Below are 15,138 nucleotides of genomic sequence, written 5' to 3'. Positions count from 1 at the left end.
TAAACTGTTCATATCAATGGTTAAGAGTACAGCTTTGCCATTGAACTCACTTAAGCAGTGGGAAGATCATGATGCTGTATAATATGAGCATTCCCAGACGTGACACCTATGGACATCTTCGCATTGGCTTTGTCCACAGAAAGCATGAGACTCACCTTTCAGGACTCTGCTTGGTGCATGGTTTGGTTTCTTCACTTTTTGGGGGGAGGTTGTCTGTTGGAGACTAAACCCAGAACATCATGCATGCTCGGCAAGCTCTTCCCCATGGAGCTGTGTCTCCAGCCCAACTTGGCCTTTCTTGGTGATCAGAGAAAGTGTCTCTGGGACTCTATTTTTAATGACTTACTGGGAAACTTCATGTCCTCTGATTCTACCTCTTCTGCAGATCCAGTTGAAGGAGAAGGTGCTGTGGAGAGCCATCCCCCTTTTCATCTTCTTAGTCTCCAGTCAGGTCAATCCGGTCTCCTGTGCTGTTGTTGGGGCAAGGGGGAGAGGGGGGAACCATGTGCCACTCCTTTGGTTTCTACTTGTTTACAGATCCTTTGTTTGGTATTATGGCCTCAGATTCTGTGGACACTTTCTACTGGATGTGAGGGATTCTGGCCTCCAACAGAGGGAGGACTCACTCTGCCTCTTCTCTGCTGGACCAGCACCATTTAGTTGAATTACAGCCTTTCTGTGGAGCTCAGAGAATGGGCAGCTCTGTGTCCTGGAAAGTCTGCATGTGCCACGTCAAATAGCCTGATCAACGGTGCATTCAGCCTGGGCAACCCCATCTTCTTTAGAATTGGGTTTGAATGCAATACAAAACCTGGAAGAGCAAGATAAGTCTCTGCTTGAGAATTTCTGAAAACTTAAAAAAACTAGAGTGTTTGAAATCCCTAAAATGAGATGGTGAGTCCACATAGAACACTCTCTAGAACTCTCTATTGGTTTCTCAGCTGCATCTTTTTCTTATCTACAGGTGAAATATATGGATCAAAACCACGAGTGACAGTGGAGGGTCGAATCTAACCAGTCACCTGTGGGTCTAGAAACGATTTTCTTGTGTATGTTGATGGTGCATTTGATGGACACGGTTTAAAAATGGGGTTCCAAAGAATCACTAAGAATCAGCTCATCTGAACATGATGGAAAGGGAAGGTTGATTCCCAACTAGATCCAAATGTGCCAGCCCCATCTGCAGACTCAGAAAATGATTGGAATGTTCTCCAGTTTTATGAACTGATGAAGGACAGGCCTCTCTGTCCTCTGTCCAGCCAGAATAGATCTGTCCATGGGGGTGGGAATGCAGCAGGCTCTTGAGGGGTATGTGACTTTCCAAACAGAATGACATGGGGTCTGGTGGGCTCGACAGAGGGACTCAGTTGTGTTCTTATCTTTGGTTTTGGGGGGTTATGCTATAATTGCTGCCAGCAACCTGAAGCCCATCCAATGTGGAGAAGGGGTCACATTCAATTCTGTAGGTTCATTTTATTAAATAATGTCTTGCTTTCTTGAGCTCACAGGGGCTTTGTGGCTGCCCATTTCCTTAGGCACACTCATGGAGCTGGGTATCTCTGCAATGGTCACCTTGGGCCTCATCATGCACTCTTGGCTTGCACCAAGATGATTGAAGTGGGTGACACCCCAAAAGACCAAGCCCTCTTCAATGGGAGCCCAGAAGTTTAAGAAAGATCATGGGTACATTTCTGGTGTCTAGTTGAGAATTTGAATTGGCTCTAAAATTGGGGGCATTAAAACAGCCCAGTTTGGCCTGTGTGCTTTGCCTGCCGACCCTGTAGGTGCTCCATGGCCTGTTAGTGAGAGAGCACTTCTGGGAGGTGCTGGGTATGGGGGAAGGCCAGGCAGGGCAGGGGAGGGCAGGAATGCCCCAGAGGATGCACTTGAAGGATCAGTGCATGGAGGTCACCCCTTCACCAGCCATAATTTCCGTACCTCACAAAGGAGGTGACATCTACTTCAGAGCTGTCATAAGAATTCAATCAAAGCCAGATGCTGTGGAGTATGCCTCTAATTACAGCAGCTTTGGAGGCTGAGGCAGAAGGATCACTATTTGGAGGCCAACCTCAGCAACTTAGTGAGGCCCTAAGCAACTCAATGAGACCCTGTTTCTAAATAAAATAAAAAATGGCTGGGGATGAGACTCAGGGGTGAAGCACGTCTGCTCAGTCCTCAGTATCAAAAAAAAAAGGATTAAATTAAATAATCACTCTCACAGTGCCTAACACATGGTAGTTATTTAGCAAGTGCTATTTTTCTTCTGTATTTAAAAGGATTTAATGAGCAAAAAGGTGATCCTCTCAGTCCAGCTCTGCTGTTGATTAGTTTTTTTGATGTGGAAGAAATTTAGATAATAGTTCTGGAGTCTCAGTTTCTACATGCTGTTAAGCTAGGTTAAGAGTATTGGCTGTATCAAATGATAGGCAGCCCCAATAATGGGGACCAGCCTCAGAGTCAGCCAAGCCTAGCCTCTGGTAACTGGAATGTGCTATTTAGAAAACAATATTTACAATTTTCTACTCTGCCATCTTCCATACAGCATGCCTTAGAGATCTTAAGTTAGTAGGTTAAATAATTCAGTGAGAAATCCATCTAACTTAAATTGTGAGTTTAAGACACAAATCAAGTTTGTAGAATATATTTATGTATTAATGCATTAATCATTAATGAATTAAGTAATGCATTATTAAATATTAAGTAATGCATTTATTATTCAATGCCTTAAATTAATGCATTATCCTTCTAAAACACTAATAAGTGGTTTTCTTTTTTTAATTTTTATTTTTGACATTTTAAAATATACTTGGCTTAGTGCAGTGGTGCGCGCCTCTAATTCCAGCAGTTCGGGAGGCTGATCCTGGAGGATTGTGAGTCAAAGCCAGCCTCAGCAACAGCGAGGCCCTAAGCAGCTCGGTGAGACTCTGTCTCTAAATAAAACCAAAATAGGGCTGGGGATGAGGTTCTGTGGTTGAGTGCCCCTGAGTACAATCCCCAGTACCAAAATAAAAACAAACAAACAAAAAATTTGCATTATTTTTCTAAAGCCCAAATTGGGTGTTTTTTTCTCTTTCTCTCTTTGTTTTTATTTTTTATTTTTTTTTTTGCAGACCTGAAAATGGAATTCAGTGCCTCTGCCACTGAGCTACAGCCCCAGAAGTTTTCTCCTTACCCTTGACAATTTTTTAAAAATGTTTTTCCATATTAAGAATTCAAGATAATTTTTTTAAAAAAAGAATTTAGGATGACTGGTCTGAGGTTTAGTAAAGCACTTGCCTACCGTCCGAAAGGCCCTAGGTTCAATCCCTAAAGCCACAAAAAAGATGAAAGGTGCTTTCACTAGAAAGCCTCTGAGTTCTCATGCGCTTTGACGTGTGACAGTTGGACACTTCTCACCAAGGTTCCCGTGGGCAGTGTCAGTATTTGTCATCTGTGTTCCTGCCACACTCTGCTCAAGATTTTCTTAGGACCCTAGTGTTTGGCATGATTGTCACCATCGGCCAGTCCATTATGGATGTGATGACAGGCATGGACAGGGACCCCTCAAAGATGGGTTCTGGGATCTGCCTTCTGATCACCACTCAGGTGAACCCCCACTCTCGCCCCGCTTCCTGAGTGACCCTGTTGTCCCTCTTCCTCCTCAGCAGTACTCAGCCAGAGCTGGGGCCAGGCCAGGATCAGGGCTGGGCTCAAGGCTAAACACTGGCCTGAGCAGGGTAAGGCCCCGGGTTGGAGGCTGATCACCGCCCAAAAAGAAATCAATCAAATAAAGATATTGCGCCCATCTACAAAGAGAAATATTGAAATCAATAAAGGCATGCTGTCCACCTGCAAACCCCAAAACAATTAAGAAACAAAAAAAAATATTGGGGCTGGGGCTCAGGGGTAGAGGCTCACCTGGCATATGCAAGGCCTTGGGCTCCATCCTCAGCACCCCGTAAAAATAAAATAAAGATGTTGTGTCCACCTCCAACTAAAAAATAGATTTAAATAAATAATAGAGAATCAAAAGACCCTGGCTTTGGCTTCTGAATTCCCGTGAGGCTGATTGAGAAGGGTCTCCTATTTGGCCCTCATAGCAGAGAACCCTGACATTGAAGATGGAAGGAACCAGGGCGCTGGGGCCAGTAACGCAGAGTCCAATTTTATTAATTAATTTATTTTAATTCTGCAGTTTTTTTTTGTGGTGGACTTGATCGTCCTCCTTTTGGATGAGCTTCATTATAAAGGGCACGGCCTGGGCTCTGGCTTTTCCCTCTCCACCTCAAACAACATCTGTGAAACCATCCTGGGGAAGGCCTTCAATCCCACCACCATCAAAACCGACCAAGGTAAGGGCCTGCCTCCCTTTGGGTACCTCTGCAGGAAGTTTTCATGTATGCAGTGTATTCTCCTGTGGAAAAATGACTGTTTCATAATCATTTCTTCTGAATTTTCAGTGTGCAAATGTTTAAAATTATAGCTGAGTGCAGAGGCTCAAGCCTGTCATCCCAGCAGCTCAGGAGGCAGAGGCAGGAGGATCACAAATTGGAGGCCAGCCTCAGCAACTTAGTGAGGCCCTAAGCAACTCAGTGAGACCCTGTCTCTAAATAAAATAGAAAAAGGGCTGGGGACACGGCTCAGAGGTTAAGTGATCCTGAGGTAAATCCCTAGTACCAAATAATAATAATAATAATAATAATAATAATAATAATAATAATAATAATAACAACAACAACAATAACAACAACAATAACAACAACACTTACAATCAAAATGATATCTAAACTTTCATGTCTTATAAGAATATTTCAAGGACAGTTAACATGCCACAGAGTAATTCTGCCTCAAATTTCTTAGCAGGAACCTGCACTGCAAGGATAAAGAAGTGTTGATTTTAGCCAATTGTCTTCTGGTGGACATTTCAGTCCTTTCTCAGTCACAGTTAGCATCGAAGTGAATATCCTTGGGCAATCATCTGCACATATTTTAGCAGTTGTTCTTAGCGAATAAGATTCTAAAAATGACATTTCTACACCAAGGAGCAGTTATTTCGATGATTACAAGTTCAAGGACAGCCTTGACAAATAAGTGAGACCCTGTCTCAAAACAGTTATGGGTAGAATGACTGTTGCTGGGTTCAACCTGCAGTATTGCCAATTTGGGGAGGAAGGCACTGGGGATTGAACTCAGGGACAGTTAACCCCTGAGCCCCGTCCCCAACCCTCTTTTGCATTTTACTCAGAGACAGGGTCTCACTGAGTTGCTTAGAGCCCCAATTTGGCTGAGGTTAGCCTCCAATTTGCAATCCTCCTGCCTTAGCCTTCAGAGCCACTGGAATTACAGGCAGGCACCATGACACCTGGCTTACAAATCTTAATAAAATAAAAATTGAAAAACATGTGAGACTTCTTAGGAGAGGGAAATTGACTTTTTTTCTTTTCTTTTTCTTTTGGCCTCTGATCCCTGAATCGGTTTTTTGCTGGGAAGTCTCTCATGGAAAATATTTGTGTGCATTTTCGTGTTTTCTTGGAATTGACTGTGGAGTTGGTTCTTGGCCTCCAGTGCCATGTCATCAAATTGAGGAAACTGAAGATGAGTCCCTGCTGGGTGCCTGAGAGATCCCATGGGAAAGACTGGACCTCAGGTAGGAGGGTCGGGAACACTTACAGAAGAGTAGGCAAAGGTGACACCAGACTCTTCCTAGAATTTCAGAAAATCTAAGGTGAATTGAGGATCTGGGGGTGCAAAGCAGCTGGACCCCAGCTGTGGATGTGGTTGTGAAATCTGGGTAGGAGTTAGGGAGTCTGCCAAGACCTCCTGGCTTTTGGGAGGGCTGCCTTCAAAAAGAGTGGGAGCAGTGGTGGCCACAGGGGACCAGTCAGTGAAGGCTTGGGCTGTGGCAGCCAGCCAGAGGATCACTTTGCTCTGGAGCAGGATGGTGAGTGAGGGGACAGTTTTTGAAGGAATGATTTGCTGTCCCTGGGAGACAAGCTGAGAAAATGGTGGCACAGCCATCCAGCCTGAGCCAGCCAGTGTGACATCAGAGTGAGGGCCTTAGGACTTAGTGAGAGATGAAGGCAACAGACAACCAAGACATGGAGGTGGCTGCCCTTGGAAACCTCCGGAACCTGGCTGGGGCAGAGGGTCTACCTGGGGGGGCTTTGAGTGGTGCTGTAAGAAGCCAAAATGGTGGAGCCACAGGGACACCACCAGGATGGGCAAGAAGAGGGTGGAACAGGCACAGGTAGCTTGCAGCTGGAAGGGTCTCCTGTTACCAGGAGTGCCACCACGGCTCAGCTTGCAACCTGGAAAGTGGGGTGTGGAAGGGCCCCTAGGGTGGAGAGTGCAGTTGGTCATTCTTCTCTGAGGTGGGGGACAGTCCAGGCTTGGAGGGAGGTGGAGACATCACATGGCTTTCGCCCCCCGGGTGACACTAGCGCATGAAACAACCCAGTTCCCAGAGACAAGGGGGTAGTGATTTGCAAGAAATGACCACATTAAACATTCAGAATGCTCGTAAGGCCCTCACCCTCCCACTGCTGTCACCCACCTTTCATTCCAGACACTTGTCAGGCAGGTGCTGTAAAGCACCAGGCTCTTCTGTGGGTGCTAAGAATACAAAGGGATATAACATAAGATGTGTGAGCGTCAGTGTCATCCCAGGGTCCCGGGTCAGAGTAGAGAAGAGAAGGAAGATGGGGCGACTGGGGAAGAGTCTTACGGGTCCATCTAGAGAACCTGGCAGGTGCAAAGGCCCTGGGGCAGAGATGAGCTTGTGTGTTGAGGGTCGGTGCATGGCTCAGTGGAGCAAGCGAGGAGAGTTCTGAGAGGTCACTGGTGGCAAGAGAAACCAGAACAAGTCCCTGGGATTGCTGAACTTTCTCCTTTACAAAATGCTCAAGCTTTCATGTCTCCAGATTTTTGACCACAGAGACATAAGCTATTGTCCCACACAGCGAGGCAGCAGGGAGAGCGGCTGTCAGAAGACCACCACAGGGATGCCAGGGGGCCAGGGAAAGCTAGGACAGCATTTCTGTCACAGACATCCCGTCCATGTGGTCTACAGGACAGATGGCCCATCTGAGTGGCCGTCCAGAAGGTGATGCAAGTCCTGCTGTCCCAACTCTGGGGTGACAGGAAAATGCTGTCCCAGGGAGAGACTGGGACATCTGAGTCCCCAGCCATTAGCCACTCTGCCCACGAAAGCCATGTCTAGGGAAGCACCAACCTGTCAGCAGGGGCCATGGTGACAGTGTTTCCCACTGTGCTTTTGTCCTAAAGTCAGTCTCATGCCATTTCTGAAGTGCTCAGAACTTGGCGCCCTGTGCTTCAGTGTTCCTGGTCAGTGTGTTGCCTATTCCTCAGGCCAGGCACCTTTCTGCCTGTTGCTAAGGCTGAGGCAGGAGCATCTCAACTTGGAGGCCAGCCTTAGCTACAGCAAGGCTTCAGCAACTCAGCAAGATGCTGTCTGTGAATGAAATACAAATAGGCTGGGGGTGTGGTTCAGTGGCCTAGGGCCCCTGGGTTCCATCCCTGGTGCCAAAAAAATCCAGACCGTGACCCCGTGACTGTGGGTGCCGTGAGTCTCCTGGCTGAGTCTCCTGGCTGATTTTGTTCTCCTGCCTCTGCTTTGGCCAGGAGGAGGCCTAAGACCCAGCAGAGTCCAGCCCCTTGTCCTTCCCTTCACATTTGTGTCCTCCTCTGCCAACAGGCATGGAATTGGAGGGTGCCATCGTTGCACTGTTCCATCTCTGGGCCACACACACAGACAAAGACTGAGCCCTTAGAGAGGCTTTCTCCTGCCAGAATCTCCCCGACCTCATGAACCTCATTGCCTCCATCTTTGCCTTGCTGTGGTCATCCATTTCCAAGTGAGTCCAGCGTGAGCACAGGAAGTCTGCATTTCTTTTTCTTTATTTTTTGGTACCAGGGATGGAACCCATGGGCACTTAACCCCTGAGCCCCATCCCCAGCTCTTTTTATATTTTATTTAGAGACATAGTCTCACTAAGTTGCTGAGGCTGGCCTCCAAAATTTGCAGTCCTCCTGCCTCAGCCTCCAGAGCTGCTGGTGATGACAGGCCTGTGCCACTGTCTCTGGCTTCATTATAATTTCTTTTTCTTTTTTTTTTTTTTTCCCGTTTAGATACAAATGGCCATAAAGTGGACTTTAGTACATTTGAAGCCAGTTTTTCTGCGTTTTTTTCTGTGTGTGCCCCAAGCACAGTGGGAGTGAGGGAAGGGGCAGGTGCTCTCCAGCACTGTCAGAAGTCGGGTCCCCAGAGCTGGTGCCACCTTTCGTGCCTCTGGCCTTTGTCCTCAGGGCTTCCGGGTTGACCTGCCCATCAAGACTGTGCACTACCAGGGCCAGTACCACACCTACCCAATTGAGCTCTTCTTCATCTTCAACGTCCTGATGGTGCTGCAGTCCGTCCTGGTCCCCACCTCTACATCATCTCCCAGATGCTGTCAGGCCACTTCAGTGGGCACCTGCTTGTCAGCCTGTTGGGCACCTGGTGTGTCAGTCAAATGTTCCTGGGGAGCCTCTCCTGGCCACAGAGTGGGTGGTGCTGCTCAGCATTTGTGCGTCTTGCTCCTGACCAAATGTCTCATGCACAGATCTCCTCCCCTGTGTCCTTTCCCAAATTCTGTGCAGGACATTTTTTGTAACAGGGACTGAACCCAGGGGAACTTGACCCCTGAGCCCTGTTCGACCCCCATTTAGAGCCAGGGTCTCACTGAGCTGCTTAGGGCCTTTCTAAGAGACCGAGGCTGGCCTCCAACTTGCCATCGTCCTGCCTCAGCCTCCTGAGCTTGGGGTGATAGGTGTGTGTCACTGTGCCTGGCTGCAATCACAGTTTTGGTCTGCTCTGGGTTCATCTCGAAGCTCAGGTTCAGTAGACTCAGCATCCCAGACCTTCTGTTCCTTCTTCCCAGGACACATCTTCTGGAGGCCCTGCCTGTGCCTACCCAGTTGGTAGTCTGTGTTACTACCTGTCTCCACTGGAGTCCTTTGGCTCCATGTTGGAGGACCCTGTCCATGTGGTAGTGTACCTCATGTTCATGCTGGGCTCCTGTGCCTTGTTTTCTGAGACCTGGGTTGAGGTCTCGGGCTCCTCTGCCAATGACATAAGTATAAACGGAGGTTCTTAAAGTGTCACTTGGCTTGTTGCTTTGTCACAGTGGTGGTTTGTGACATGCAGATGGGCCACCCACCTTGGTTAGACAGTTCAGAGCATTAAGGACAGATGGACAAAGCTCAGCCATCAGTAGCAGGTCTGAGAACCTGAAGCCAGAGTGGAAAACCACATCTTGTCTGGTCTTCTCCTTATGACACCTTGTTGGTCCAGGGACACTTAACACTTGAGCCACCTCCCAGCACTTGCTAAATTTCATATGGAGACAGTGTCTCGCTGAGCTGCTCAGGGCCTTGTTAAGTGGCTGAGGCTGGCCTCCAACTTGCAATCCTCCTGCCTCAGACTCCCAAGCTGCTGGAATGACAGGGGTGCACCCCCAGCACTTAGGGCATTTTTAAAGTCCATGTAAAGATGTAGAGCTGCAGAAAGAGCCCTTTCAGTGTCCAGCAGCTCGAGATCTTTCCCTCCAAACACATCTATGAGCACATCCTCTGCTCTGGGCATCATGCATGTGTCCAAGCAGCTGAAGGAACAGCATAGGGTGATGCGGGGCCACCGGGAGACATCCTGGTGCATGAGCTCAACCGGTGAGTGTAGTACCCAGCCCCAGTCGGCATGTGCAGCACCCAGGCCTCGAGCACTGGTGGGCCTTGGGGTCTCCAGTGTCCATGGGTCTTATTCTCGGATCACAGGGTAGGCAAGGTCCCTGTGTCATTGGATATTTATGAACCTGCTAAGTGCTGGATGCTGGGGACATGCAATAAGATGCCTGGCGCCCTCAGCAGGGAGCCAGGAGCATGCAGCCTGGTGACTCAGCATGGGGCTCTGTAGAGGTGGTTCCGGCAGCAGGGGACCCTCACCTCTGCTCATGCTGGTGGGATGCTGCCCTAGGCATCCAGGAGCAGGTGCCCAGGCTCTGAGCACAGAGTGGGTCTCCAGATGGACCTGAGCTGAAGCACCGGGCTCTGTGGGATACACCTGAAGGCCAAGGCAGGAGGATGGCAAGGTGGAGGCCAACATCAGCAAATTGGTGAGGCCCTAAGCAACTCAATGAGACCCTGTCTCTAAATAAAAGACAAAAAAAGGGCTGGGGATGGGGCTCAGGGGTGGAGCACCCCTGGGTTTAATCCCCATGACCGAAAAAAGACAGATGGTTGATGTGGCTTAGAGGCTAGCAGAGCGTCAGAGTTTGAAGTGCTGTTTGAAGCGGGAAGGTCAGTTCCACCAGACAAGACCACAGCAGAGAGGAATCCAGAGACCAGCTGAGCCACAGCCAGGTGACCTGTGTGGCCGTCACCTTGGGGTGGAGAGAAGGGAGGGTGGGAGAGGCCCCAGGGTGCAGGTGCCCAGGGCAGGAGGAGCGCCCGCTGCAGCTTCACCTCGTCCTGGATTGAGGGCTGCCCCCAGCCTCCCTGGTTCCCTCTGCCATTTTCTTAGCTCTTCCTGTGCCACTTGGCAGCAGCCACAGTGAGAAGGGCTGTGTCTACAAAGTCAGGTGACAGCCCAGGTTGTCCTGTGGGCTCTCACTTGGTGACCTTTCCTGAAAGAAGCAATGACAGAAAAAGCCACAGTTGCAAATTCTAGGTTGCTTTCGAGTCCTTAGTAGGGACAGTGGCCATTTCAAGAGTCATGTCCGAGTCCCTCAACCCCCTTACTGAGGACCAAACCCAGGGTTACTTGGCCCCTAAGCCATGTCCCCAGCCCTTTTTTAAAAAAAATTTATTTAGAGACAGGGTCTCACTGAGCTGCTTAGGTCCTTGGATAGTAGCTGAGGCTAGCCTCCAACTTGTGATCCTCCTGCCTCAGCCTCCCAAGTTACTGGGGTGACAGGTGTGGACCACTGCATCTGGCAGCCTTTCAGTTTGGACTAGTAGCAGTCCCCTAGCAGGGACTAGGTCCCATAGCATTAGTGGGGCACACAGGGTTGTTAGCAGATGATGCTTCAGGGAGGTGGTGGGGCCTCCTGAGGTTCTGGTCTCAGTCATGGGCAAGACTGATGGCCAGTTTGGGGGCTCTGTGGTGGCCCAGGGCTGACCGCCTGCCCTACCCCAGATACATCCCCATGGTGGCGGCCTCTGGGAGACTGTGCCTTGGGGCCTTTCGGTCATGGCTGCCTTCCTGGGCACCATCTCCTTGGGGACGGGGATCCTGTTGGTGGTAACCAACATCTCCCAGTCCTTTGAGATCTTCATCAAGGAGCCGAGCGAGGTGGGCAGTATGGGCACCCTGCTTTTCTGAGAGCCACGCCTACCCAAGGACCAGGGAGGAGGCTCGGCAGTGCCTCGGAAGGTAGTGGTGGCCGGGGGCAGCGGTGCTGCAGCACATGGGGACATCGTCATCTGGCTGACATCTGCCCCTCCTCTGCACCGTGGGGCGGCCACCCTCGGCGGGGCTTCTCTCCTCCTTCTGGCTTTGGCAGCTGCAGCCGTGACAGGGACGGGGAGTGCTGTCCCCATTTTCTGTCTGACTTTGGTTTTGGCCTCCCCTCCCACCTTCAGTGATGTGTGCAGCCACCGTGGCATCTCTGGTCCCCACAAAGGTGGCTTTTTGACTCTGCTTGGAAGCACAAAATCTCTATGTGTGGCCTTAGGGTGGTCGCACCTCCTCTGGGGACATGGACAGCGTCACCAGCTTGTCCCCATCATCACCAGCGGTGGCACTATCTGGGTGAAGACTGTTTCCGTGGGGGACATTGGGTCCTCTGGGCTCCGGATGACACAGCTCCCTGCCCAACTGTGGGCAGTTGATCTCCCACCAAGTGTCCAGATGGGCCTCATGTTGGGGCAGAGACAGGACTGCCATCCCTGCCGCCTCATGGCCACCTTATGGCCAGGCAGCTTTGTCCTTGTCCGGGGGAGGCCTGGGGTTGCCATCTCCACCCTCGCCTGGCTGAGCTCGGTGCCCTCAGGGGACCACCCTGCCACGTCCATTTGTCCAGACTCCAGCCGTGGTTTGTCCTCACTGTGCAGCTGCCCCAGCGCCCCTAGGAAGGGACATATTCTGTCTCTCCCTGTGTTTCTAGAATGTTCTGACTGCACTTAGGGACCAAATGCAAGTAAGGGGACAGCAAGATGCCACCAGCTCTTTCGGCCACCACCACATTCAACCTTCACCACATAAAGAGGCTGGGAGGGGAGGTTCAGGCTCAGGGCCTGAGCTCAGGGTCAGGAGCTCGGGTCTCTGGGAAGATGCTCTGGTGTCTAAGACAGAAAGACAACGATGTCTATGGTGACAGGTGATGTAGAACATGAAGCTGGGGACCTTTCTGGAATTCTCAGCAGCCCCTCTCAGACTCAGCTGCTGTCTCCCTTGGGAGGGTGCCCCAATTCTCCATGGGCACTCTCATGGCTCAGTAGAGATGGCATACTGTCCCCAGAGACCTGGGACAAGAACCAGAGGGGCCTCGGCCCAGCCCAGGGCCCAGCAACCTTCTCCCATGTGGCCTTGTCTAGACCCAGTCCCCAGCAGGGCAACACCAACACCAGCTACCTCCCAACCCAAGGGGGCCTCCGCCATACCTCTCCTGCTCCTGTTAGAGAGCAGGGACTCCCAGGCCACTGCTAGGGACTCCATGGCCTCTGGCAGGTAGGCCCAGTCCCTGGCTCCAGGCTGTGCCTGGAGAGCATCAGACTTCAGAGGAGCTTGCCATTCTGCTATCCCCACATGGCCTGGGCTTCCAGTCCGTGGGCAGTGATCACAATAGGTTGTTGGGCAGGGGCTGACCCAGCTTCCAGGGGACTGTCACTGTGGACACCAAAATGGCATAACTGAGATACAATGGATAAATGATAAATAAAGGCAAATTTTTACAAACTGCTGGTTCACGGTGTCATTTCTGCTCAGGCTCATCCCCAGAGATGCACTGGCCTGCAGCCTGGCCTTCCTCCTGCTGGGAGCTTCCCCTTGTGCACACGCCTGCATCCCAATGACTCGAGAGGCTGAGGCAGGAGGATCATGAGTTGGAGGCCAGCCTCAACAATTTAGTGAGGCCCTCAGCAACTCACGAGACCCTGTGTCTAAATATAAAAAGGGCCGGGGTGGGCCTCCGTGGTCCAGCAGCCCTGGGGTTCAGTCCATGATACAGGGAAAACCAAAACCCCAAGTCAGGAACCTCCTGCCTTGGGAAGCGCTTGGCCTTTTCTCTCTGCCCTGGGGACTTGGGGCTGTGCCTGGGGCCACTGAAAATATGCCTCACAGCAGAGCAGTTGGAACCCATTGTCAGGTAACCTGTGTGGGGGGGTGGGGGGAGTGGACTGGGGCTCAGGCCCCACCTTCAAACACCCCTAGTGTCTGCCGCTGACTTCAGTGGCCAGGTGGCTCTTCCCCCCTGGGGCAGACTCTGCTCACCACTTCCTCCATGTGATCCCTGCTCAACCATGGAGCCCCGGAGGAAGCAGCTGGTCGCCATATTACAGGTGAAAAAAGTAAGGCCCAGGGAAGTAGAAGGCCAGGAGGCAGCTGGGAGGCCAAGCTCCAGGCTCTGCCTACCCCAGGCCCCTGCCTGCAGGGACCTGCTAGAGGTCAGAAATGAGGGGTCCTGGTGGCGTCAGCTGCCACCCCTGGCTCTTAACTCCTGGGTTTCTTTCCCACGACTCCCTCCACCACTGACCCCCACCTGCACTCTTGCCTGGCCTGGTCCTCACAAGCATAGTACCCATGAGCCTCCAGTTTCAGCTTCCAGGTGGGTGGCCACGTGAACTGCACAGCTTCCTGATGAGGGCCGGTGCCTGAGCATGTAGCACCATCCAAGGGCTGTCGTCCAAGGGACATCAAACACCGGCCCAAGCTTCAGCACCCACCACACCCACCAATGTGTCTCCTTGGAGGCTCCCAGGGGTGCCCTAACTATGCCAGCACCCACCTCACTCCTTGCCCCAAAACTTCTGGGGCCACATCACCCATCTGTCTTTTCTGGAAGCATTAAAGCCTGGATGAGAAGCAAATAGACCAGAATCAGGAAAGGTCTAGCAGTTTCCATGAGGCCAGAACAGGTGCATGCCTGTAGGGCATGACTTGCTGCCCGCTTCCCATCTTGGGGCCGCACATGTGGCTGGGATGGCGCCTGGCGATCAGCCAGGAGGCAGTGCTGTGGGTAGTGACGGAAAAACAGACCACCTCCAGGAAGGTCCAGGACTCTTTCACCCTCATGGACAGATCCTGCCTTCTCTTACAGACCATGGGATGGGTGGACATGTGAACTCACTCCACCCCTGTGACCTTTATCCTGATTGGCTCCTGTGCAGTATATTAGCTGTGTGTACTTCCTCAGTAAACGAGATCCTGCTTTGACTGGTCCCCTGGCAAATCTGGTTGTCCTCCAGTGAGGGAGGGCTGGGTGTGGGCAGCCAGTCGACCTTTGCCTCTCTTGGCTTGTCCTAGTCAGGGCATGTTTTCCCCATTTCTCCCGCAGGTCAGCAGAAAACGGGGGGCTAAAAACCCTGACACATGCCCTCTCTGCTCAACTCTGAAAAGAATCGTGCCTACAAGGACTTGGTCAAGAGCCTTCATAACCCCAGCCCCGTGGTGCACACCTTTAATCCCAGTAACTTGGGAAGCTGAGGAAGGAGGATTGCAAGTTCAAGGCCAGCTTCAGCAACTTAGCAAAACCCTGTCTCAAAAAATAGGGCTGGGATGTGGCTCTGTGATCGACCACCCCTGGCTAAATCTCCAGTCCCTACAAATTAAAAAGAAAGTGCTGAACACTGGGTGACAGCATGTATCCTGAAGTCTTCGGGGACCAAGGAATTGCATGTGCAGTTCCAAAATGCAGGACACTGGAAGTGGCATGGACAGCGCAGAGGTTGATGGGATGACAGGGAACGCCTTATGATGGGTCTCAGGCTCAAAGGCTCAAGCCGCTGGTTTGCAGGGACGCCGCCCAGGGGACAGGTCACCTCAGGGATTACCCGGTCGCCTGGAGGAATGCGTCAGAGTCGGGTGGGATATGCGGGAGTCCGGGGACCCTGGCAGCTTGTTGCCACTGCCACGGCGTCCTGAGTGCGACAAGTTCCCTCTTAAGG

General features: G+C 51.3%; 1 pseudogene; it reads left to right on the top strand.

Moving 5' to 3' along the window:
* Positions 1–388: 388 nt before the first annotated feature.
* Positions 389–11,356, top strand: LOC139701377 (protein transport protein Sec61 subunit alpha-like; annotated as a pseudogene).
* The last annotated feature ends 3,782 nt before the right edge of the window (positions 11,357–15,138 follow it).

The sequence above is a fragment of the Marmota flaviventris genome, chromosome 19, assembly GCF_047511675.1.
Source record: "Marmota flaviventris isolate mMarFla1 chromosome 19, mMarFla1.hap1, whole genome shotgun sequence".
Lineage (NCBI taxonomy): Eukaryota > Metazoa > Chordata > Mammalia > Rodentia > Sciuridae > Marmota > Marmota flaviventris.
This window is presented reverse-complemented; position numbering and strand designations above follow the sequence as displayed.